The following is a 25635-nucleotide window of genomic DNA, read 5'->3' on the forward strand; positions in this document are numbered from 1 at the left end:
CCGGCCCCGCCCCCAGCCCCGCCCCCAGACGCCCGGCGCCCCGGGCCTCGCCTCGGGCCCCGCCCCCCACGTCCCGCCCGCGCCGCGCGCCGCGCGCCGCGCGCCGCACCTGGACCACGCCCGCCCAGGTGGACCTGGCTCCTGGGCGGACCCGCGACCTTTCCCCGGGGCGGGCGGTGCTTTCCGCCGCGAAGCGATCGGAAGACTCAGGCAGGTAGGAGCGCCAAGTCGGGCACCAGGTCGGGGCGGCTGGCGGATGGAGAGCGGCGTCCGAGGAGGCGGGTCGGGGGTGGACGCAGCGCAGGGACGCGGCCCGGGCCTGCTGACCTCAGAGTCCCGCGGGGGATACGCTCCAGCCCGGCCCCCCAGGCTCTCCTCCTCCGTGGGTGCAAGTGTGGCCCCGGGGCCGGGCGCAATGAGTTTTTCTGGAGTGAGGGTCTGCGAGGACCCGTCCTCCGACTGTTAGTGAGCAGAACGGAGGGGCGCTTGCTAGTGTCGTTTTTGTTTTGTTTCGTTCACTTTGGCAAGAAGACGATTATGCTCTTTTCTATTTGAGAAGTGGACAGCCAACGCCACTTAAAACTTGGGAGTGAAAATTTGACTTTGGCAGTTGCGATGACGACTAACGAAATCTTTCCATCTTCCTTCTTTCATGGAGTGAACCTCGAAATGCTTCTAACACACTCGGCCTGTGGGACTCGGTACTTATTTGAGACGATGGTGATGCTCTAGTGTGAACACCGGGGGGCGCTGTTTGCCGAGGCCGCGCCGAGTCCTCGGGTTCCCTGCAGAAGTCGGGGGTGGCGCGCTGAGACTCAGACGCGCGCGGGTGGGGGGAGGGCGTCTCAGCCGAGGAGGACCGGCCTTGCGCAACTCCTGCCTTGCTCCGTGTTTCCTGCCCCGCAAATCGGAGCTCTGCCCACCGTTACTGCCCACCCCCTCCCAAGCTTTTTACAGTACCTCTCCCGCCCCCTTTCCCTCCAAGTCCTTACCCAGCTTTATTTTCTCACCACTCTATTATAGAGTTACGCTGCTTATTCTCCGTGCAGTATCCCTCTCTGGAAAGTAAGGGGCATGAGGAAGGGACTGTTTCTGTTTTGCTCCTCACTCGGCCTGGTGAAGTCTCCAGCACATAATAGTTGCTCAAGAAAGCTTTGAGTCAGGACACAGTGGATGAATTCACCATCCTGGTGAGGCCAGAAGGGATTTCGGGCAAACGTCACCACCAACCCTGCTCCACACCTCGCTCCTCTGGTAGTTTAAATTTCCCTAGGGAGGGGGACCGTCTTTTAAGCTAATTCTGTATCCCCCAGCTCACCAGACCTTTCTGGGCGGCTCCCTCATTCAGTAAACCTGTGGACGTAAGCCCATGAGGGCGCGGCTTTTTGTGCCTTTCTCTGGTGTCTCCCAAGTGCCTAGAACTGGAACGCAGTCCCCGCTCGATCAGTGTGTGTTTGAATAAACGTGTTGGTTTGCTGAAAGCTGTCCCCACTTGAAACACCGGTGTTTTCTGAGCAGGATTTGAGGGGCAGTGCTGATCGCAGCACCTAGCCTGCCGCCTGCCACGTGACGGAATTCACTCAGCAAGTTTGTTTAAAAAAAAATTTTTTTTAATTGTCCAGCACTTTGAAAAACTAAATTTAACCAGGAGAATGTCTCCATATCAAATTTCAACCACTCCTATAAAACGCCTTGAAGACTGATTCCTTTTCAGGAAGTAGGACTGAGGAAGAAGTTAAAAGGTTAAAAGTCTGTTTAAACTAGCCACTCTCATCCCGAGTGCAGTGTTTTTTCTGCCTGCATTTAAACCACTGACCTAACAGGGTAATCCTTTTACCGATTGCTTAGATGAAAGGTGCCCAAGGCCAAGAAAATTATGTAGTTCCTTTTTTTTTTAATTAATTTATTTATTTTTGGTTGCTTTGGGTCTTCATTGCTTCATATCTCTAGTTGTGGCAAGCAGGGCCTACTCTTCGTTGCGGTGCGGTGCGCGGGCTTCTCATTGCAGTGGCTTCTAATGTTGCGGAGCATGGGCTCTAAGGCACGTGGGCTTCAGTAGTTGTGGCTCGTGGGCTCAGTAGTTGTGGCGCGCGGATTGGCAGGCGGATTCTTAACCACTGCACCACCAGGGAAGTCCCTGTAGTTCCTTTTTAAATAGATGCAAACTGAACAATTCTGGGACTGTCCACAGTTACAATAAAGGAAATAAGCAAATGTGGTCGCTTCTGTTGGATTTTGCAAAGTGGCTTGGGAGTTTTTAGGTACTTTGTTGTGGAACAATTCTATCTTTTAAAGTACTTTCCTCTTAAACAAACAAACAAGCAAACTCTGGCTATGTACATGTCTTTGTTCAGCAGATAGGAGTTGAGAAGCTAAGCTCTAAGCCCTGACCTAGGGCTAGAGCAGTAAGAAAGACAGCCAACAAAATAAACAAGCAAAATATATAGTGTCCTAGACAGTTATTAAATGTTTGATGGAGAAAAACTGAGCAGGGAAGGTGGATAGAGAGCGAGGCCTGGGGATGGATGCAGGGGTTCAGTTTTGAACAGGATGTCTGCAAAGGTGAAGTTTCTGGAGCATTAGAATGAGTTTAGGAGTTAAACATGCAGTTATCTGGAAGAGGAAGGGTTCAGGTACAGAGAGCAGTGAGTGCAAAGGCCCTGAGACAGAAGCCTTCCTGGTGGGCTCCATGGGAGTACAGAGCAGGGAACAGAGCAGGTGAGCTGGACACCAGGCCCATGAGGAAGGGGGGCGAGTGGCCAGAGAAGGTCATCGGGACCTGTGGTCGTGATGAGGGCTGTGGCTTGTACTCTGAACCAGGTGGAAGGGTGCCCGAGGGCTCTGAGCAGAGAAGAGACATGATGTGTCCTAACACCTTCCTGCCGTGTTGAGGTGGCCATGGCAGGTGCAGGGACATCAGGGAGAGACAATGGTGGCTGGGATCAGCGTGGCGGCAGAGGAGTGATCAGCGTTGTTTACATTCTGGATGTATTTTGCAGGTGGAACGTACAGTATTTGGTGTGGATTAGACGTGGAATAAAAAGGGTAGGAGGGGGTGGGAAGGGAGAGGGAAAAGAAGGAGGAGACGGAGGGAGGGAAAGAGAGAGGAGCCGGGAGCTAGCATCTGGACAGGTGGGTACCACATCCATCTTGCTCAGGTCTAGAGGAGCAGCCGTCCATCACTAGAGCGAGGCTTCCCGACCTCAGCACACTGACGTGTTGGACCTGATAATTCAGTGGTGGCAGGTGTCCAATGGATGTTCAGCATTGCCCCCTGGCCTCTACCTACTAGACAGGAGGAGTGACACCATCACGTCCCCCACTGTGACAACCAATCAATATCTCCAGGCATTGCCGAGTGTTCCCTGGGCCAAAATTGCCTTCAATTTAGAACTGCTGCTCTAGAATAATACCGATGCACTTTAGGATTCATCATTAAATGTCTTAGAGGGCTTCCCTGGTGGCGTCGTGGTTAAGAATCCGCCTGCCAATGCAGGGGACATGGGTTCGAGCCCTGGTCCTGGAAGATCCCACATGCCGCGGAGCAACTAAGCCCGTGCGCCACAACTACTGAGCCTGCGCTCTAGAGCCCGTGAGCCACAGCTACTGAAGCCTGCGCGCCACAACTACTGAAGCCCATGCGCCTAGAGCCCGTGTTCCACAACAAGAGAAGCCCCTGCTCGCCGCAACTAGAGAAAGCCTGCGCGCAGCAACAAAAGCCCAATACAGCCAAAAATAATAAATTAACTAAATAAATTAATTTTTTAAAAAATAAATGAAATAGATGTCTTAGAAGTGAACGTCACTCACTAATTATTTTGAAACATATCTAATGAGATTTTATAAATATTGTGGAAATCTCCTCTTCGTCCCACATAAAATAGTGACTACTATTTATTAGTCACCTACTACGTATTGGGTTCATTACCTATAAATCTCTCAGAGTGTTAGGAACTTTCTCAGAGTCACACAGCTGGCTCTTGGCAAAGGGCATGTGTCTAATCTTGAGGTTTTACCCTGTGCCGTGCCATCTGGCCCATGTCCCAGACATTTACATCCGTAAAATACTGATTCCCCTCCCTTTAGTTCACATCTGCAGAACCCACATCTGCTTAAGAACAAAAGTGATTCATATAGAACTGTTGTCCTCGAAATGGTCCACCAGCGGCTGAAGATGCCCCCCTCAGGGTGGATAGAGCAGGTTGGGCTGTTATGTCCTAACAGTATGTATCCTAATATACATATATATATATATATATATATATATATATATATATATATATATACACACACTCTTTTTCAGATTTTTTTCCATTATAGGTTATTACAAGATATTGGGGGAAAAAAAAAAAAAAAAGGATTTCCCTGGCTGTCCAGTGGTTAGGACTTGGTGCTTTCACTGCCGTGGCCCGGGTTCAATCCCTGGTCGGGGAACTAAGACCCCACAAGCCTCGAAGCAAGGCCAGAAGAAAGAATTAAGATATTGAATATAGTTTCCTGTGCTTCAATAAATTTAAAAAAATTATATTTTGTTTATATATATAATTGAAACACTTTGCTGTACACCTGAATCTAACACAATGTTGTAAATCAAGTGTATACTTCAATTAAAAAAAAGAGAGAGAAATTAGGCAAAAAAAATCTATTGGTCATTAGTGGTTTTTCTTTGGTTACTTGCCTATTTATAACTCGGGTCCATTTTTCAGTTAGGGCGCTACTATAGTTTTGACAGTCTTCAAAATTAAAAATTGGGGGTCATATGTGTATTATATGTAAATAAATTTCAAATATATATAAATACAAAACATACGTAAATTATAAACATATGTAAATAAGTTTCTATGATATATACATATACAAAGCTTATATGTATATGTTTGTTTACATAACTATGTCAACCTTGCTTATGGTGATTTTTTTTAACATGCAAATATTATTTTTTATTTGTAAGTAACCAAATCTACCAACTTCTCTTGCATAGTTTCTGGCCATTTCAATAACCATCTGATCCACTAGATTTCCTGCTAAAGGCCTGGTGTCAGCTGAGTGAAAGGAAAGAGCATGAGAAGAGCTAGATCTGAAATCCAGATTGGCCACTTTTTAAGTAAGCGACTCTGGGCAAATATTTCCTAATCGTCATGCACTTTGGTTTCCTCATCTATCAAATGTGGACGATACTGTCCCTCTCGGTGTTGTTGTGACATGTGATCTTCTACACAGCGGGTGCACAGTAAATGTCAGGTCCCTCAACCCCTCCTCTGTGGGACCCCCCTCAATTCAACTAGCACCCCGTTGGCCAGCACCACCACAGTCTACAGGATGAATCAGGCCCTTGGGGACTCCAACCTTACCCCAGCTTGGGCGGGAAATAGTGGGTGTTTATCGAGTCTGTTTCACTTTTCATTTTCCAACACCCGCCCCACTCCAGAGTTTCTGCTCTTCTTTCTCTTAGAATTCCCTTCATCCTCTTCCCTTCCCAGAAGTCAAGTTGATGATCTGAGGGCCGGATCCCCAGCTGTGCTCCCAGAGCTGCACCTGCTGGAAGGCTCACACCCCAACATTCCAGGCTTCAGAATCTGGACCCTTGGCAGGGCTGCTGGGGGAACCAAACTTACAGAAAGACTGTTAGGCTGAAACATCTACACCCAGATTGCGGGGAGAGGGGTACCTAATGGGGAACATTGAAAAATTTCTTCAAACGCTTGAAAAGAGTAAAACAAGATACCCAAAGCTGTCATGATCAAAGAACTGCTATACCGGCTGGTAGTTTATATCAACAATCTGCCGAGACCACTTCTTAGATTTCAGAAAATATTTCCATCTAATTCAACACTGTCGCTTTCTAACAGCTCATTTTCCACTTACCGTAAAGATTATCCTAAAACTGCAAAGCAAATTGAATGGAATTTTATAGAAATGGGAGTCAAATCAAGACAGACTCCCCAAATGGTAGATTTCTGACAAAAAGAGAATCTTGTTAAATATAAAGCGTGTGGTGGCAGCCAGTACAGAGGGGAGATCACAGATCCTGTCTTCCGCACCATCTGCCCGGCTTCCGCCCTCTGCATAGACACTGCTATCCCTGCCCTCGATCACACACACTTCAGGGAAATGTCAGGATGATTCCTGCCCACAAATCACGTGACTGGTCCAGGATCAGCACTACAGCATCTTCCTTCATGGTTTCTTCCAAGTCATTCCATTCTTTCTACCTCTAGTCTGCTTGATCCAAATCTGGGTGATCCCATAGGTAGACCCCCAGACTGTGGCTCATCTGATCTGTCCCAACGCTGGTTGCAGGATCTCTCAGTCTGGGATGCTGGTCTTTATGTTTCTTTTCCCAAACAGACCGCAGTTCCCTTGGGGACAAGAGGCTGACTTCCTTTCCCTGGTGTATAGGTTTGCCCGGGCTGCTGTAACAAGTACCACAGGCTGGGCGGCTTAAACGGCAAACGTTCATCTCGCGATTCTGGAGGCTGGACGTGCGAGATCAAGGTGGGCCTGGCTCTGCGGGGCATCCTGGTGCTGCTGGCAGAAGCCCTGTGCCCACTGCCCTGTCACTGCCACAGCACTCCCTGTGGGCCGAAGTCTGGACACAGGGCTGTGCGTCTTCCTCCCTCGTTTCTGTAACAGATCAGCTTGGTCTATGCTTGCCTCCTGACTGATCTCCAAGTCGGGACCTGGTCCTGGAGGACATGTGCCCCCAGAAGGACTTTGAAGGGGCTTCAGGACAAAGAAAGAAGGGTTGGAGGGCAGCACTGCTGCCGGGCTCCGTCTTCCTCCATCAGGCCTCAGCCTCTGCTTCCCTGGGGCCATGGACCTGGCTGCAGGTGTGGGTGTGAGTGCAGGTGTGGTGCAGGTGTGGTGCAGGTGTGAGTGCAGGTGTGGGTGCAGGTGTGGTGCAGGTGTGGATGTGGGTGTGTTAGTGTGAATTCAGCTGTGGGTGTGGGTGTGGGTGCAGGTGTGGTGCAGGTGTGGTGCAGGTGTGGCTGCAGGTGTGGCTGCAGGTGTGGGTATGAGTGCAGGTGTGGTGCAGGTGTGAGTGCAGGTGTGGTACAGGTGTGGATGTGGGTGTGTTAGTGTGAATTCAGCTGTGGGTGTGGGTGTGGGTGCAGGTGTGGGTGCAGGTGTGGCTGCAGGTGTGGCTGCAGGTGTGGGTATGAGTGCAGGTGTGGTGCAGGTGTGAGTGCAGGTGTGGTGCAGGTGTGGATGTGGGTGTGTTAGTGTGAATTCAGCTGTGGGTGTGGGTGCAGGTGTGGCTGAAGGTGCAGGTGTGGGTGCAGGTGTGGGTGCAGGTGTGGTGCAGGTGTGGATGTGGGTGTGTTAGTGTGAATTCAGCTGTGGGTGTGGGTGCAGGTGTGGCTGAAGGTGTGGGTGTAGGTGCAGGTGTGGGTGCAGGTGTGGTTGCGGGTGTGGTACAGGTGTGGGTGCGGGTGTGGTGCAGGTGTGCGTGCGGGTGTGGTGCAGGTGTGGTGCAGGTGTGGGTGCAGGTATGGGTGCGGGTGTGAGCTGAGCAACCCCTCTGGTTTCCACCACACCTCCATCTCTGCTCACAGGCGGAGAAGCCCCTTTTCTCTCCGAATGGATGGTTTCACCTGGGCGCTCCTGGACACGGGACGCCTCTTCTGCTTTCCTCTAAGCCTGGGGTCCTTGGTGTCTGGCTGTTCCCTGCGGTCCTAGTCGGGTCTTAGAACCTGGTTACAGGGAGGGTATCCCTTGGGCCAGGCCCCAGGTCTCAAAGCACCAGGCATCTAGACACAGGAACTCTCTGACCCCACCACACACCCACTGACTCAGAAACTCTGGGTGGGCCCAGGTCTGGGGTTTTCTCAAACCCCCCAGGTGCGTCTGAGCAGCTCAAGCCTGACACCCCTGCTAACACCTGGACTGATCTCACCAGCGACTCCGGCCATGGTCTCTCATCAGCAGACGGGCCACTCCTGCTCTGTTCACAGGCAGGGCAACGTTTGCTCAGCAGGTCAACATCCCTGCTGACGTTGCCCCAGACCTGGCGATCATCTGCGTTCAGACATTCCTCAGTCCTTTCCTGTAATCTAATATTCGGGTTTAACAGCTCAACTTCCTCTTGCGAAACAACGTGAATTTCTCCAACCAGACAGAACAGGAACTGAAATTAGTTGCTTTTGATTTTTCAGTAACTGATCCGCCTTTTGAACTTTTTTAAACTTTGTACTTGAAAGTCTTCCAAACTGTGCTCATCCGTCCATTGTCACCTCTTCAAGCTCACCGTTTGTCGGCATCTCGGAGGACAGGAGCAGAGAGGGCTTTTCATCCTCTGGGAAAGCATCGCTTTTCCTGGTCTCGTGTGGATACGCCCACTTGGGGATATTTCACTTCCCACCGTGGACGTGACTCATTTTCTCATCCCGGTTGGACGCTCAGCTCCATCTTCGGGGATGCCGTGCAGGCTGCTTCCCTCCCGCTCCGTCCTCTCCACGGTCACAGAGCTCCGTAGCGCTGAGTCGTGCTGCCTCCTAAAAGGAGCCGGCTCCCCCATGCTCTTCATCACCAGTGACCCATCTAACGGTCACTCAGTCTTCCAACCCATCTTTGGCCTTTGACCCTGTTTCCCACTTCCTTCTTTGTGAAAATCCATCCCGTGGCCTTCCCACCTTCCTGCCTACACAGCCTCCCCAGGACCTACCCTTGATCATGGGGGTCTGCTTTTTCAAAAAAATTTTGATTGGAGTATAGTTGCTTTACAATGTTGTGTTAGTTTCTGCCGTACAGCAAAGTGGCTCAGTTATACAGGTACATGTATCCCCTCTTTTTTAGGTTTCCTTCCCATTTAGGTCACCACAGAGCATTAAGTACAGTTCCCTGTGCTGTATAGTCGGTTCTCATTAGTTATATTTTATACATAGTGTCAATAGTGTATACATGTCCATCCCAATCTCACAATCATCCCACACCCCCCTTTCCCCACGTGGTGTCCATAAGTTTGTTCTTTATATCTGTGTCTCTATTTCTGCTTTGCAAATAAGTTCATCTGTACCATTTTTATAGATTCCACATGTAAGTGATATTATACGATATTTGTTTTTCTCTTTCTGACTGACTTCACTCTGTATGACAGTCTAGGTCTATCCACATCTCTGCAAATGGCACTATTTCGTTCCTTTTCATGGATGAGTAATATTCCATTGTATGGGGGTTTGCTTTTTAAATAAATTGGCCATACGTTTAAGTATCCTATAAGTCTTCGTGCCCTGAAACTTCTGTTGCATATAAAGTTACCTAGCTTTCCTTGGAATAGAACTTGGGCTGCACTGTAATCAAACCTAAATCCTGACAAGAGTAGGCATGTAAAAACAGACCTTCTTAAAGACTCTAGAATTTCTGATGGTCTGAAAAATAAAGAAGAAACAATGACGGTATTGGGGCTACAGGAGGATGGCGACGCCCATCTCAGGATTTTAAACCACTGCTGTAGCTGGACCCTTAGGCAACCATTCAGTCTAATCTCAAGATTTCATGGTTCCTGTAAATTTCTTAGATTGCATCACCATGAGATTTGGAGGCCTTACAGGGAAGAGACAATCAGACAGTCCCACACGTGGACAGAGATGGGGCAGCACACAGCCATCTTCAGGGTCCAACGTGGGGCATGTTGCCAGCCCCAGGACACCCCCTTGAAATCTGGACCGCTGAGTCAGTGGTGGGGGCCTGAAAAGTTAACAAGAGGCAGATTAACAGGAGGAAAGAAAGCAAGTTTTACTCACACACATGTGCGTCTGTTCAGATGAAGGGGCTCCCTGAGCCGCTGGCTATAGGGGTTTATATACCAACTTAGTAGGGGAAAGGGAGGGGCAGAAAGGGCTGCTATTGGGAGACACATGAGCCTTTACGGGGACACCTGGGAGGTGTGGCAACTGTGATAATGTTTCTTTGTGCAATTTCTCATCCCTGCGTGAGGGGTCAGTCTCCTTCCCCCAAGAGGGAATAAAGTGCTGTCTTTAGCCAGATAAAGGAAGCTCCAAAAAGGCTTCTTTCTGCATCAGCTGTCTCCGGTTAAAATACTCTTCATACCCACTCCGTGAGGCTGAGTGGGTCCCTCCAGGACTAACAGAGACCTTGCTTAGGGTTTGACCAGAAGGACCACTCCTCAGGGGCGTCTGGTCCAGGCTCAATGAGTTGTCTAAATGAGATCTCGATGCCTCCAGAAGGCCAGAGTTTCAGCGTTTCCCCGTAGAAACAGGCAAAGATTCCTGAGCTCTGTTCTGTAATTTACTTTTCATTTCCAAGGCTTAAGGATACATACTTGCTGTGGACTGAATATTTGTGTCCCCACCCCCAAATTCATACTGTGAAATCCTAACCCCATGCATGGTGTTGCTATTAGGAGTTGGGACATTGGGGGGAAGATTGGGTCGTGAGGGTGGAGCCCTCATGAATGAGATTAGTGCCCTTATAAAAGGGACCCCAGAGAACTCCCGTCCCTCTTCCCCATGTGAGGACACAGTCCGGCAAATGCGGAATTGGGCCTCACCAGACACTGAATCTGCCAGCACCTTGATCTTGGACTCCAGCCTCCAGAACTGTGAGACATACATTTCTGTTGTTTATAAGACATCCAGCCTGTAGCATTCTGTTATAGCTCCCTGAACGGACTAAGATAATATGTTTTTTAGACTACCCATGGGAAATAAATGTGTTTTCATTTCCCAAAGGCTTACTAGAGTTTTGGACTGCAACTGGAACAGATGGGAATCTGAAAGCAGTGCTCTCCTCCTGTGAACCCACCAGAGGTAGGAGGGCTGCCCCTACCCCGTTGGCTGTCACCCATCTTTAAAGAAAGGCACTGTGCCGCTAAAACTCCGGTTTGAGACTCTCATCATTTATATTCAGTAATTCATCCACAGTGTGGCTCTCAACTATTTTCATATGTTAGCTTATCAGATTTTCGGTCCATCCCCGGGCTGCCGTATTTATCTTGTCTTCTACCCCTCTTATTTGATTTAATTCTCTATCTGTCTGGCTCTAACTGACCATCGGTAACTGTATATTAGAAGACAGAACGAGAAAATCTTTTTCCAGGCACTAATCTTTTAGAACCATATCTGAGAGTCAGCGAGGAGAGAGGCTCAGATCTGCATTCCAGTTGCTTTTTATTCTTTCCATGAGCAAGTTCTTTTTCTTGCACCACTGGACAAACATTTCCATAAGAGATCCAGTTATAATGATTAAGGAACTAATTCTAACTTCAAGCTACTTGAATAAATATTAACATGGGTCTCAAATAATTTAGGGAAACTGTAAAGAACTATTTATAACCTGAAGCTAATTTTTAAAAATAACTTACCACCCGACTGAGTCTTAGGTTTTAAGAAGTGGGCAAACATAGTGGGGTTCTACTTAATTTTTATTGTCTTGTTTGTGTTTTCCTGTATTTTTCATATTTTCTATAATGAATACACATTACTTTTGAGAAGAGAAAAAGCAGATCTAAACTTAAACTTAAATTTGAACCTGGGAAAATGGAATGGACGTTTAAGGGAAGGACCAAACGAACAACTTAAAATTCATTGCTTACTTTTAACTGCGGTTATATTTCCTTGCACCATTCAGAGTATTTACTGGCTTTGGGAGTGGGGGTGGAGGAAAAGTGTGGTTAGTGAAGTGTGTTTACAGTGCCACATTGCAGTGCTGATATTCTGAAGTGTCACTGTTCTTAGGACTTTGCTCAGCACTTCTACAACAATTCTTAACAACTACTGCTTGATGAGGGTGAAAATATTAAAAATGTAGGTTGAAGCATATGAAATCGCTGGTGTTTGAGCTTTTGTGAGCTACTTTGGTAAATTCACGGTACATTTCTTGAGTGCACAATTGGAGAAGTTTGACAAATGTGTTCAGCGGTGGGACCGTCACCACAATCCAGATCATGAACATGTCCGTCGCCCCAAACCCTCCTTGTGTCCTTGTCACCCTCCTGCCCCGCCCTCCACTGCATAGATAGCCCACCATTTGTTCTCCATTCACCTGTCGGGTATTTGGGTAGTTTCCACTCTGCTGCTACAATAGAGCTGCCGTGACCGTCCATACAAGTCTTGGTGTGGACATGTGCTTTCATTTATCTTGGGTAAAAGCCTGGAAATTGAATGGATCATACGGTAGGTACATGTTTAACTTTTTTAAAAAATGCCAAACTGCTTTCCCAAGTGCTTCTTGCAATTATGTTCCCACTGGCAGTGGTTGAGAGCTCTAAGTTCTTCGGTCTTTTAAATTGTGCCCATTCTCGTGGGTACACAGGGGAACCGCACTCTGGTTTCGGTTCGTATTTCCCTGCAGATGTTGAGCATATTTTCGTGGGTGTTATTGCTGTCTGTAGATCTTCCTTGATGAAATGACTATTCAGGACTTCCCTGGTGGCTCAGTGGTTGAGAATCCGCCTGCCAATACAGGGGACATGGGTTCGATACCTGGCCCGGGAAGATCCCACATGCCACGGAGCAACTCAGCCCATGAGCCACAACTACTGAGCCCGCGTGCCTAGAGCCCCTGCTCCGCAACAAGAGAAGCCACCGCAGTGAGAAGCCCGCACACCGCAACGAAGAGTAGCCCCTGCTCGCCACAACTAGAGAAAGCCCACGCACAGCAACGAAGACCCAGCGCAGCCAAAAATAAATAAATAAACGCATTAAAAAAGAAATAAGAAAAAAAAGAAATGACTATTCAGATTTTTGCACAGGTAGTAGTATTTTTTAAAAGCCCCGCAGATGATTGTAACGTGGGGAGACAGTTGAGAGTCACCGAGAGCAGCCCAAGCTCCCCAAACACTAATCCCCGTGGCAGCTTCTTGCGCCCTCTACTGGCGATGGGGGGTAGTACCCTCCCTTACCCAGGTTCAAGGAGAGGGTGAATCCTTCCAGAGCCCTGAGGACCCTTCTGGAGCCAACCTCAGCACGAATCTTGTAGGGGATGTCGAAGTGGAGAAGGATGGCCGTCTCCTCCCTTCCTCACACACACCTCCATCGGTTAAGAAGGAAACTATAGGCCTAAAAAGGAATCAATCGTGTTAGGCCCCAAGGCAGTAGATCAAGACTTAATACCTAACCCAAATAGTTTCAGCTTTTCCTGGAATGTGATGTTTAACCGACCAACCTGGCATTTCCTGGTCAGCACTAGGGAGTAATCTGACTGATAGACCCACTCCAATCCCCCCCCCCACCCCAGAAGTGTGACCTCACCTCCAACAACGCATTCTTTGTTAATAATCCTCCCTCCCCCACTCCCTGCCACCTTTAAAACCCTTTCCTTTCCTGCAGCTCAATGAAGCTACTTTCTGCTTGCTAGATGGGCTGCTGCTGGGTTCATGAACCGTTCAATAAAGCCAGTTCGATCTTTTAAATTACGCATTCACTTTTTGTTGTCTAACACGATAAAGTTACAAAAGTGATACATGTGGTTTTTTGTTTGGTTGGTTTTGGGTTTTGGCCACACCCTGTGGCATGTGGGATATTAGTTCCCCCACCAGGGATCGAACCCGTGTCCCCTGCAGCAAAAGCTTGGAGTCTTAACCACTGGACCATCAGGGAAGTCCCTAGATGCGGTGTTGTGTTTTGTTTTGTTTTGCTTTTTACATCAAATGCAAAGTGTAAATGTAACACTACCTTGATACTTGCCCTGTCCATGCTCATCCGGAAGGGGTATTGCTGTAAACAGTTGAGGGAAATTTTTTTTTTAATTAAAAGAAAATCAGTTGAGAGAAATTTTAATGAAGAAAGTATGGACTTCCATCTTTATTCTCTCTTTCAATTAATATGTGACCATGGGCAAGGCTCTGGGTATACTTAATGCATAATTTCCTCATCTGGAAATGAAGTCATTGCCTACTCTCCTTTTCTCATGGGGTTTTATGACAATTAAATGATGTGTGTGAAATGGAACATTTACAAAAATGTATCTGTACTAAGTCTTGATGGAAATATCAACAATTGTCAAAGAATTTAAATTATTCTTACCACAGCCTTCAAATAAAACACAATTAAGTTGAAAACAAACAATAAAAAGAGAGTTTGAAAACCTAAATGTTTGTAGCTTAGAATGAAACACTCATGAATTATGGAAGAAAGTATAGTGGAGAATCACAAAATATTTAGAACTGAACGTCAATGGGCAGTTTATTAAAGCTTGTGTGATGCAGCAAAGGCCATACTTAGAGGCAAATTTATATCCTTCAATGCATTTATTAAAAAGAAGAAACATTTAAGAGAACTAACTTAAGAGTTTGTTTTGGGACTTCCCTGCTGGTCCAGCAGTTAAGACTCTGGGCTTCCAATGCAGGGGGCGCAGGTTCAATCCCGGGGAACTAAGATCCCATATGCTTCATGGCATGGCCAAAGAGGGGGAAAAAAAAAAGAGGTTTCTTTTTAAAAGTTGAAAAAGGAACAGAAAGTAATTTTTTTTAATCACAAGATAATTAAAAATAGCAAAAATTAATAAAAGTATAATCAAAGAAGCAATAGAAAGGGTGAATAAAACTGAAATCCAGTTTAAAAAAAAGATTATTAATACTTCAAACTCTAGTAAGACTGACAAAGAAGAAAGAATCACAAATAAACTAGATATAGGATGAAAGGGTGATATGCCTACAGACTAAATTTAAAATAATAAGAATACTATACATGTTTTATACTAATATTTTGGAAGCTTGGATGAATAAATGATTTTCTGTAAAAACTGCTAAAGTTGACTGAATAAAAAATGGAAACTATAAATAAACTAATAATTAAAAAAATTAAGCCAGTAGTCAAAAGTCACCCTCAATCAAAAGATACCAAGCTTGGCCTCGGAAAGACAGCTAACTCATATTTCATATAGACTATATGAAAAAGTAGAAAAAGAGGGGAAATTACCCAAATCAGTTTGTGAGGCTGGTATAGGCTTGAATACAGAGTACAAGGAATGTGAACTATTGACCAATATCACTTGTGACTAGAGGTAAACTCATAAATAAAGTATCAGCAAAGGAAATTCAGCAATGTATAAAAACACTAATGCACCATGACAAGGTAGTTTAGCCCAGGATTACAATATGTTGTGAATCAGAAGATGTATTGTTGTAATCCCCTGCAATAATAGAATAAAGGACAAAAAACATATGATCACTTTAACAGTTACAGAAATATTGTCTGATAAAAGTCAATAATCATTTGTGATTTTTTTTTAAAAAGTCTTAACAAACATGGAATCAAAGGGATTTTCCTTACCCTGAAGAAAAAGGTATTTTTCAGAAGCAAACATCACACTTCCTATTTTAACTTTAAAAGCATTTCCATTCAAGTAAAAGTAAGGCAAGGTCATTTGTTATAACCCCTATGATTCTTTAAGGGCATCCTGGCAAATACAGCAAGAAAAAAGGAAAACTAAGAGTTAACAGAAACTGGAAAGGAAGATACAAATCTTGTTATTATCTGGAGATGATATAATTGCATATGTAGAAAATCTGAGATAATTGACAGAGAAATAATGGTTTTGTTGGAAGTAATATCTATGCTACAAAAAACTCAATAGCATGTTATCATCAACCATAAATATTTATAAAATGGAATAGAAAAAGATGCCATTATTCATACATCAAAAGTTACCAAAAATAAATATAATACAGGATATATGAGACTTTTATGGAGAAAAGTATAATCATTGTTGAACGACATTTTCAAAGATACAAATAAATGGAGAGTCATGTTATGACTTACGCATGAAATAAAGCTGAAAATGATGAAGGTGTCTACTCTCCTCAAATTAATTTTTTTTTGAATTTTATTTTTTATGCAGCAGGTTCTTATTAGTTATCTATTTCATACATATTAGTGTATACATGTCAATCCCAATCTCCCAATTCACCCCACCACCACCACCACCACTTTCCCCCCTTGGTGTCCATACGTTTGTTCTCTACATCTGTGTCTCTATTGCTGCCCTGCAAACCGGTTCATCTGTACCATTTTTCTAGGTTCCACATATATGCGTTAATATACGATATTTGTTTTTCTCTTTCTGACTTACTTCACTCTGTATGACAGTTTCTAGATCCATCCACGTCTCTACAAATAATCCAGTTTCATTCCTTTTTATGACTGAGTAATATTCCACTGGATACATGTACCACATCTTCTTTATCCTTTCTTCTGTCAATGGGTATTTAGGTTGCTTCCATGACCTGGTTATTGTAAACAGTGTTGCATTGAACTTTGGGGTGCATGTGTCTTTTTGAATTATGGTTTTCTCTGGGTATATGCCCAGTAGTGAGATTGCTGGGTCATATGGTAATTCTATTTTTAGTTTTTTAAGGAACCTCCATACTGTTCTCCATAGTGGCTGTATCAATTTACATTCCCACCAACAGTGCAAGAGGATTCCCTTTTCTCCACACCCTCCCCTCTCCAGCATTTGTTTTTTGTAGATTTTCTGATGATGCCCATTTGAACTGGTGTGAGGTGATACCTCATTGTAGTTTTGATTTGCATTTCTCTAATAATTAGTGATGTTGAGAAGCTTTTCATGTGCTTCTTGGCCATCTGTATGTCTTCTTTGGAGAAATGTCTATTTAGGTCTTCTGCCCATTTTTGGATTGGGTTGTTTCTTTTTTTTAATATAGAGCTGCATAAGCTGTTTATATATTTTGGAGATTAATCCTTTGTCCATTGATTCGTTTGCAAATATTTTCTCCCATTCTGAGGGTTGTCTTTTCATCTTGTTTATGGTCTCCTTTGTGGTACAAAAGCTTTGAAGTTTCATTAGGTCCCATTTGTTTATTTTTGTTTTTATTTCCATTACTCTAGGAGGTGGATCAAAAAAGATCTTGCTGTAATTTACGTCAAAGACTGTTCTTCCTATGTTTTCCTCTAAGAGTTTCATAGTGTCTGGTCTTACATTTAGGTCTCTAATCCATTGTGAGTTTATTTTTGTGTATGGTGTTAGGAAGTGTTCTAATTTCATTCTTTTACATATAGCTGTCCAGTTGTCCCAGCAACACTCATTGAAGAGACTGTCTTTTCTCTATTGGATATCACTGCCTCCTCTGCAATAGATTACTTGACCATAGGTGCATGGGTTTTTCTCTCGGCTTTCTATTCTGTTCCACGGCTCTATATTTCTGTTTTTGTGCCAGTACCATATTGTCTTGATTACTGTAGCTTTGTAGTATAGTCTGAAGTCAGGGAGTCTGATTCCTCCCGCTCCGTTTTTTTCCCTCAAGACTGTTTTGGCTATTCCGGGTCTTTTGTGTCTCTGTACAAATTTTAAGATTTTTTGTTCTAGTTCTGTAAAAAATGCCACTGGTAATTTTATAGGGATTGCATTGAATCTGTAGATTGCTTTGGGTAGTATAGTCATTTTCACAATATTGATTCTTCCAATCCAAGAACATGGTACATCCCTCCATCTGTTTGTGTCATCTTTGATTTCTTTCATCAGTGTCTTATAGTTTTCTGAGTACAGGTCTTTTACCTCCTTAGGTAGGTTTATTCCTAAGTATTTTATTCTTTTTGTTGCAATGGTGAATGGGATTGTTCTCTTAATTTCTCTTTCTGATCCTTCGTTGTTAGTGTATAGGAATGCAAGAGATTTCTGTGCATTAATTTTGTATTCTGCAACTTTACCAAATTCATTGATTAGCTCTAGTAGTTTTCTGGTGGCATCTTTAGGATTCTCTGTGTATAGTATCATGCCATCTGCAAACAGTGACAGTTTTACTTCTTCTTTTCCAATTTGTATTCCTTTTATTTTTTTTCTTCTCTATTGCTGTGGCTACGACTTCCAATACTATGTTGAATAACAGTGGCAAGAGTGGACATCCTTGTCTTGTTCCTGATCTTAGAGGAAATGCTTTCAGTTTTTCACCATTGAGAATGATGTTTGCTGTGGGTTGAGGTAGGTTTCCTCTATGCCTGCTGTCTGGAGAGTTTTTATCATAAATGGGTGTTGAATTTTGTCAAAAGCTTTTTCTGCATCTATTGAGATGATCATATGGTTTTTATTCTTCAGTTTGTTAATATGGTGTATCACATTGATTGATTTGCATATATTGAAGAATCCTTGCATCCCTGGGATAAATCCCAATTGGTCACGGTGTACGATCCTTTTAATGTGTTGTTGGATTCTGTTTGCTAGTGTTTTGTTGAGGATTTTTGCATCTATATTCATCAGTGATATTGGTCTGTAATTTTCTTTTTTTGTAGTATCTTTGTCTGATTTTGGTATCAGGGTGATGGTGGCCTCATAGAATGAGGTTGGGAGTGTTAATTCCTCTGAAATTTTTTGGAAGAGTTTGAAAAGGATGGGTGTTAGCTCTTCTCTAAATGTTTGCTAGAATTCACCTGTGAAGCCATCTGGTCCTGGACTTTTGTTTGTTGGAAGATTTTTAATCACAGTTTCAATTTCATTACTTGTGATTGATCTGTTCATATTTTCTATTTCTTCTTGGTTCAGTCTTGGACAGTTATACCTTTCTAAGAATTTGTCCATTTCTTCCAGGTTGTCCATTTTATTGGCATAGAGTTGCTTGTAGTAGTCTCTTAGGATGCTTTGTATTTCTGTGGTGTCCGTTGTAACTTCTCCTGTTTCATTTCTAATTTTATTGATTTGAGTCCTCTCCCTCTTTTCTTGATGAGTCTGGCTAAAGGTTTATCAATTTTGTTTATCTTCCCAAAGAACCAGCTTTTAGTTTTATCGACCTTTGCTATCATTTTCTTTGTTTCTATTTCATTTATTTCTGCTCTGATCTTTATGATTTCTTTCCTTCCACTAACTTTGGGTTTTGTTTGTTCTTCTTTCTCTATCTCCTTTAGGTGTAAGGTTAGATTGTTCATTTGAGATTTTTCTTTTTTCTTGAGGTAGGCTTGTATTGCTATAAACTTCCCTCTTAGAACTGCTTTTGCTGCATCCCATAGGTTTTGGATCGTCGTGTTTTCATTGTAATCTGTCTCTAGATATTTTTTGATTTCCTCTTTGATTTCTTCAGTGATCTCTTGGTTATTTAGTAACATATTGTTTAGCTTCCACGTCTTTGTGATTTTTACGTTTTTTTTCCTTGTAATTGATTTCTAAACTCATAGCATTGTGGTTGGAAAAGATGCTTGATATGATTTCAATTTTCTTAAATTTACCGAGGCTTGATTTGCGACCCAAGATGTGTTCTGTCCTGGAGAATGTTCCATGTGCACTTGAGAAGAAAGTGTAATCTGCTGTTTTTGGATGGAATGTCCTGTAAATATCAATTAAATCTGTCTGGTCTATTGTGTCATTTAAAGCTTGTGTTTCCTTATTAATTTTCTGTCTGGATGATCTGTCCATTCGTGTATGTGAGGTGTTAAAATCCCCCACTATTACTGTGTTACTGTCGATTTCCTCTTTTATGGCTGTTAGCATTTGCCTTATGTATTGAGGTGCTCCTATGTTGGGTGCATATATATTTATAATTGTTATATCTTCTTCTTGGATTGATCCCTTGATCGTTATGTAGTGTCCTTCCTAGTCTCTTGTAACATTCTTTATTTTAAAGTCTATTTTATCTGATATGAGTATTGCTACTCCAGCTTTCTTTTGATTTCCATTTGCATGGAATATCTTTCTCCATCCCCTCACTTTCAGTCTGTACGTGTCCCTGGGTCTGAAGTCGGTGTCTTGTAGACAGCATATATATGGGTCTTGTTTTTGTATCCATGCAACGAGCCTGTGTCTTTTGGTTGGAGCATTTAACCCATCCCTGTTTAAGGTAATTATCGATATGTATGTTCCTATTGCCATTTTCTTAATTGTCATGGGTTTGTTCTTGTATGTCCTTTTCTTCTCTTGTGTTTCCCACTTAGAGAAGTTCCTTTAGCATTTGTTGTAGAGCTGGTTTGGTGGTGCTGAATTCTCTTAGCTTTTGCTTGTCTGTAAAGCTTTTGATTTCTTCATCGAATCTGGATAAGATCCTTGCTGGGTAGAGTAATCTTGGTTGTAGGTTCTTCCCTTTCATCACCTTAAATATATCGTGCCACTCTCTTCTGGCTTGTAGAGTTTCTGCTGAGAAATCAGCTGTTAACCTTATAGGAGTTCCCTCGTATATTATTTGTCATTTTTCCCTTGCTGCTTTCAATAATTTTTCTTTGTCTTTAATTTTTGTCAATTTGATTACTATGTGTCTTGGCATGTTTCTTCTTGGGTTTATCCTGCCTCAGACTCTCTGCACTTCCTGGACTTGGGTGGCTATTTCCTTTCCCATGTTAGGTAAGTTTTTGACTATAACCTCTTCAAATATTTTCTCAGGTCCTTTCTCTCTCTGTTCTCCTTCTGGGACCCGTATAATGTGAATGTTGCTGTGTTTAATGTTGTCCCAGATGTGTCTTAGGCTGTCTTCATTACTATTCATTCTTTTTTCTTTATTCTGATCTGTGGCAGTGAATTCCACCATTCTGTCTTCTAGGTCACTTATCCGTTCTTCTGCTTCAGTTATTCTGCTATTGATTCCTTCTAGTGTATTTTCTTTTCAGTTATTGTAGCTCTGTCTGTTTGTTCTTTAATTCTTCTAGGTGTTTGTTCTTTAATTCTTCTAGGTCTTTGTTAAACATTTGTTGCATCTTCTCGATCTTTGCCTCCATTCTTTTTCCAAGATCCTGGATCATCTTCACTATCATTTTTCTGAATTCTTTTTCGGGAAGGTTGCCTATCTCTGCTTCATGTAGTTGTTTTTCTGGGGTTTTATCTTGTTCCTTCATCTGGTGCAAAGTCCTCTGCCTTTTCATTTTGTCTGTGTTTCTGTGAATGTGGTTTCCCTTCCACAGGCTGCAGAATTGTAGTTCTTCTTGCTTCTGCTGTCTGCCCTCTGGTCTCCTCAAATTCATTTTTAAAGTCAATGCAATTCTAATCAAAATAGCAACATATATTTTATGGAAGTTGACAAGCATACCCAAAATTCTCCTAAAAGGGCACAGAACCACCATTTGACTCAGCAATTCTACTCCAAGGTACTTCCCCGAGAGAACTGAAGACATATGTACAAGCACAAAATCTTGTACATGAATATTCACACAGCATTATTCATAGTAGCCAAAAAATGAAACAAACCACATGTCCACCAATGGATGAATGGATAAATAAAACGTGGTCTATCCACAAGATGGAGTGCTTTTCAGTCATAAAAGGGAATGAAGCAGTGACACATGCTACACCCTGGATGAACCTTGAAAACGTGCAGCTGCGTGAAAGAAATCAGGCCACATAGTCATTCCATTTTTATGAAATATCCAGAACAGGCACATCTATAGAGACAGACAGTCCATTAGTGGTGACCAGGGGCTCGGGGAGGGGTCGTGGAATATGGAGTGACTGCTGATGGGCACGGATTTCTTTTCGGAGTAATGAAAATATTCTAAAATTCGGAAAGCATTATAAGTGGACTTGCCCTACTCCCTGCTAAGATTGTTAGCAACGGAGACCATGTGTCATTATTGCCCGGGAGCTAAGCACACAAGTGCCCATCAGTAGAGGAGAAAAGAGAGTGCATAACCGTCCAAGGGAATACTGCTCAGCCTTCAAAGGAAGGAGACTCTGCCCCACGCCACAGCATGGATGAACCAAGGACATTATGTTCCAGGGTCTGTCACAGGCTGTAATCAGGCCAGGACTGGGGTCCCACCTGAGCTGGACAGGGAGGGACCAACATCCCAGCTCAGATGGCTGTTGCAGGATTTGGTTCCTTGTGGCCCATTAGACCGAGGGCCTCCGTTTCTTTCTGTCCGTTACCTGAGACCATCGTCAGCTACTTGCCCTGTGGGACTATCCGTAATGCAGCTCTGTCATCGGTTGGTAAGGGAGAGGGACATTGGGGTCTGCTGGGGGATGAAGACACATCTATGTTACGTGGTCATGGAAGAGGGCTCCCATCCCTCTGCCACATTCTACTGGTTAGAAGCAAGTCACAGTTCCGCCCACACTCAAGGGGTCGGGATCCCACAGGGGGTGACCCCGGTGGCGGGATCATGGGCCCAAGTCAATCTGCCCGCCACACCTGGGCTGTTGGTAAAATGGTCCCAAGGGCAAACACACCCTTGTAAGCCCCACGCTGACTCTACCCTGTGCTTTCACAGGGCAGGGTATTCCTTCTAACATCAGTCCCGTGAGGCCCCAGAGAAGAGCAATTCAACTCTGGAAACATCACTGTTTACTTTCTAACACCTGGACACAGAATCTGGCTCCTAACGCTTCTTTTGGAGGCTAGACTCATCCTTACCTGTGTACTAAGTTATAAACACCCAATGGGTGTGGTTCTGCATTTAGTTAAACGACAAGTGCAGCCTTCTCACCCAAAAAGATGGTTACTTCTAAATATTACTAGAAATGAGATTTAAAGGAAGAAAATCTCAACATTGGGAAAAGACAGCATTTTTCCAAGGAGTCCCAGTTGAACCTGTTAATAGAGCTTTTAACTGCAGGGAGATGTGTCACAGACCACAGAAAGCAGTATTTTGTAGAAAATCCAAAGACAGGTTGTCCGGAACAGGAAAGACAGCAACAGGACAAGAAGCCAACAGCACGTTTCTGGGCTTGGACAGAGTTCTTCTCAAAGGCCCAAGCGTCTAACGTGAGGAGTAGCAAAGGGAAACTACAATACGTACTCGGAGGTGTTCTGGAAGCCTGAAGATGGACATTGAGGTAAAATCAGAGGAGTGTGTGCTGTCCCAGGGGCCTGGTGTCCGGGAGGGTGTACAGTAAGTCCCCTACATACAAACGAGTTCTATTCTGAGAGTGCGTTCATAAGTCCAATTTGTTCATAAGTCCAACACAGTTAGCCTAGGTACCCAACTAACACAATCTGCTATATAGTACTGTAATGTAATAGGTTTGTAATTCTTTTCACACAAATAATACATAAAAAACAAACACAAAAAAATAAAGAAAACATTTTTAATCTTACAGTACAGTACCTTGAAAAGTACAACAGTTGGCATACGGGGGCTGGCCTGGAGAGAACAGGCAAGAAGAGTTACTGACTGGAGGAGGGAGAGGAGGTGGGAGAGGGTAGAGCTGAAGGATCCTCAGCAACAGGAGACGGAGGGCGAGCTGCAGTTTCCCTCACGCCTGAGGTTGCTGGAGCGCACGGTCGCATCTTTGAAAGCTCGCACCTTGAGGGTTCATATGTAGGGGACTTGCCGTATCAGGGCAGAGCTGTCTTTATATGGGTGTGTCAGACCTGTCTCCCCCTTGTTGGGTAGGAGCAGAAGCCTGTTTGCAAATACCAGCGTCATTAGTAGCCGGGCAGCATTGATCGCACTGTCCTTGAGATCAGTGGTAAAAATGTCCACATATTGAGATGCAGGGAAGTCATTCTGGCTTATGCACGAGTTAACTTGAATCTTATGCTAACTAAACCAGCCTGACTGTGGCCTATCAGACACACATTGTACATCTGCTTTAATTGGTAAAGAAAAGGGCACATTGACCGGAAGTAAAAAATGTCCATGTTAAAAAAAGCTTGGGCTTCCCTGGTGGCGCAGCGGTTGAGAGCCCACCTGCCGATGCAGGGGACGCGGGTTCGTGCCCCGGTCCGGGAGGATCCCACATGCCGCGGGGCAGCTGGGCCCGTGAGCCATGGCCGCTGAGCCTGCGCGTCCGGAGCCTGGGCTCCGCAATGGGAGAGGCCACAACAGTGAGAGGCCCGCGTACCACAAAAAAAAAAAAGAAAAAGAAAAAGGAAGCTTAATTGCCTCTCATCCTGCGATGTCAGTGCTGGTCATGCTCTGATGATAAGACTCCCTTCCCAGGTCTAGGGCCACGCTGACTCGCTGTGTACATGCTGATCTCTGTGTGTTTTTCCTTGAAATGTATCCTGGACTTGTTTAAGGTGCTTTGCTCTGACAAGATATAAAACTGTGCTGGCAAGCGTGCTTCTCTGGAGCAGTTTCTCAGAGTTATCTGGGAAGAGGGCTTCTGGGCTAGTTCTCAGTTTGGCTTAAATAAAACTCTTCTATTCTTCTTGTAGATTGTTTACTGATTATTTGTGTCGACACCAGCAGGCCTGTGGTTGATGGTAGCGCTCTGCCCCTCACCTCTGCCAGCCTGACTATCTCCGGGCCTCTTCTCAGTGTCCCTCCAACACCGGAGAACAGGCTGCTTAGAGATCAAACAAAATACTTGCCCTTTGAATCTTGTCTGTTGGCTGTTTGACACAGTACAAAAGTGAAGCCAACCCAAAGAAAGAAAAATCTACCTGTGATACTGACCCCCTGGTGCAGCATCTAAGACCTACTTTTTCTCACGAATTAATATATATTTTATTATTTGGCTGAGAAAGGTGAGCCTCAGAAGGGCTAGAGGTATAAATTAACCGGTGTGGGGTAGGGTAGATCACACCCAGACGCCAGCTCTGCTGCTTTTTAGTGTCTGGGTCTCATCTTCTTCAGCAGTAACACAGTGTTAGGTTCCCTACCCCCTCAAAAAAAAAAAACAGATAAAAGCCCTAGTACCTCAGATGTTGGGGAGCCCAGTGTTGCCCAACTCAGCATCGCTGGGACCCGGGCTCTCCATCGCTCTCCCCGCCTCTGCCGAATATTGGCTCAGGTTCAGGCAAGATGACCTCAGGGCCCCGAGACGGCTTCCCCAGGTCCAGGTACGTGTACAGACTGGACTACCCGCTTTGCCTCTTTAAGAGCATAGAACCCACTCCTCGAAACCTGCCTCACAGCCTAGTGGCCAGGATGGCATTGCTCATGCATAAACCCTACCAAGGGAAGTGGGGTCACAGTGCCAGGTTAGATCAGTCCGGATCAACCTTCAGACCTGGGGAGAGAGCCGCCATTCCAAGTAAAGTGACAGCATCACACCTGTGCCAAGCAGGAAGAAGGTGGCTCTTGGGCAGGTCCCCCCCACTGCCTCTTCTTCCTCGTTTCCCAGCAGTGCCCAGCCTCCCAGCTGTGGCACTGGGCACCCTGTTTGTATTTTGTGGGTCCACCTGATCTACACTGGCCCCAGCACCTTGCAGGTGCCCTGTGCACGTAAAGAATTAGTACCTGTTTGTTGAAGTGAATTAAGTAGCCTCCGACATATTTGTTCTGCCTTACAAACCTCTAATTAAAACAACACCATAACCATATCATGATGGCCCAGGTTAGAAACTTGCTCAGGCACTAAGCCTGTGACCTGGAATGTCTCTTAATCTCCACAGAAGCAAAGCTGCTACTTCCTCTTGCTCTAATAAAGCACGCCTACGTTGAATTCATTCCTCTGGCCTTTTGAGTTGAAGGCAAACAGTGTGGTCTGTGCTTTTCTCTAAAGTATTTATGGGCGATCTAAGCCCACGTGAATTGCTTCATCCTTATTATTCACATTTTCTAATTGTTCCCCATGTCTCCTAGATGGAGGGTAACAAAACTTTGATGCTCAGATTTTTACTTAGTGACGCATGTGGCTTACAGAATAAGCAAATGATTTTCCTCCACAAACTTGGACTGCATCGTTGTTTTTTTTCTACCCAATAAATTTGTTAACTATGCCAAATGTTTTTTAAATTTAATAGGACCGTATTCCCTAAGGATGATAAATACTGCCTGGCTTCTCTCTCTCACTTTTTGTTAACTTGCCCCTGAATCAACTATGAGAAATGATTCTGACCCAAAACATCGTTATGCC

The 25635-nt window shown here is 44.5% G+C and overlaps 1 protein-coding gene across 1 annotated transcript in view; it reads left to right on the top strand.

The window, feature by feature from the left end:
- The first annotated feature begins 176 nt into the window (after nt 1-176).
- Nucleotides 177-25635, top strand: part of NAXD (NAD(P)HX dehydratase) — a 47640-nt gene continuing 22181 nt past the window's right edge. Inside the window, exon 1 of the mRNA XM_059995847.1 lies at nt 177-214. The gene's annotated coding sequence lies outside the window, so the exon portion shown is untranslated. The remainder of the gene's footprint in view (nt 215-25635) is intronic.

The sequence above is a fragment of the Delphinus delphis genome, chromosome 18 (genome assembly GCF_949987515.2).
Source record: "Delphinus delphis chromosome 18, mDelDel1.2, whole genome shotgun sequence".
NCBI classification, from domain to species: domain Eukaryota; kingdom Metazoa; phylum Chordata; class Mammalia; order Artiodactyla; family Delphinidae; genus Delphinus; species Delphinus delphis.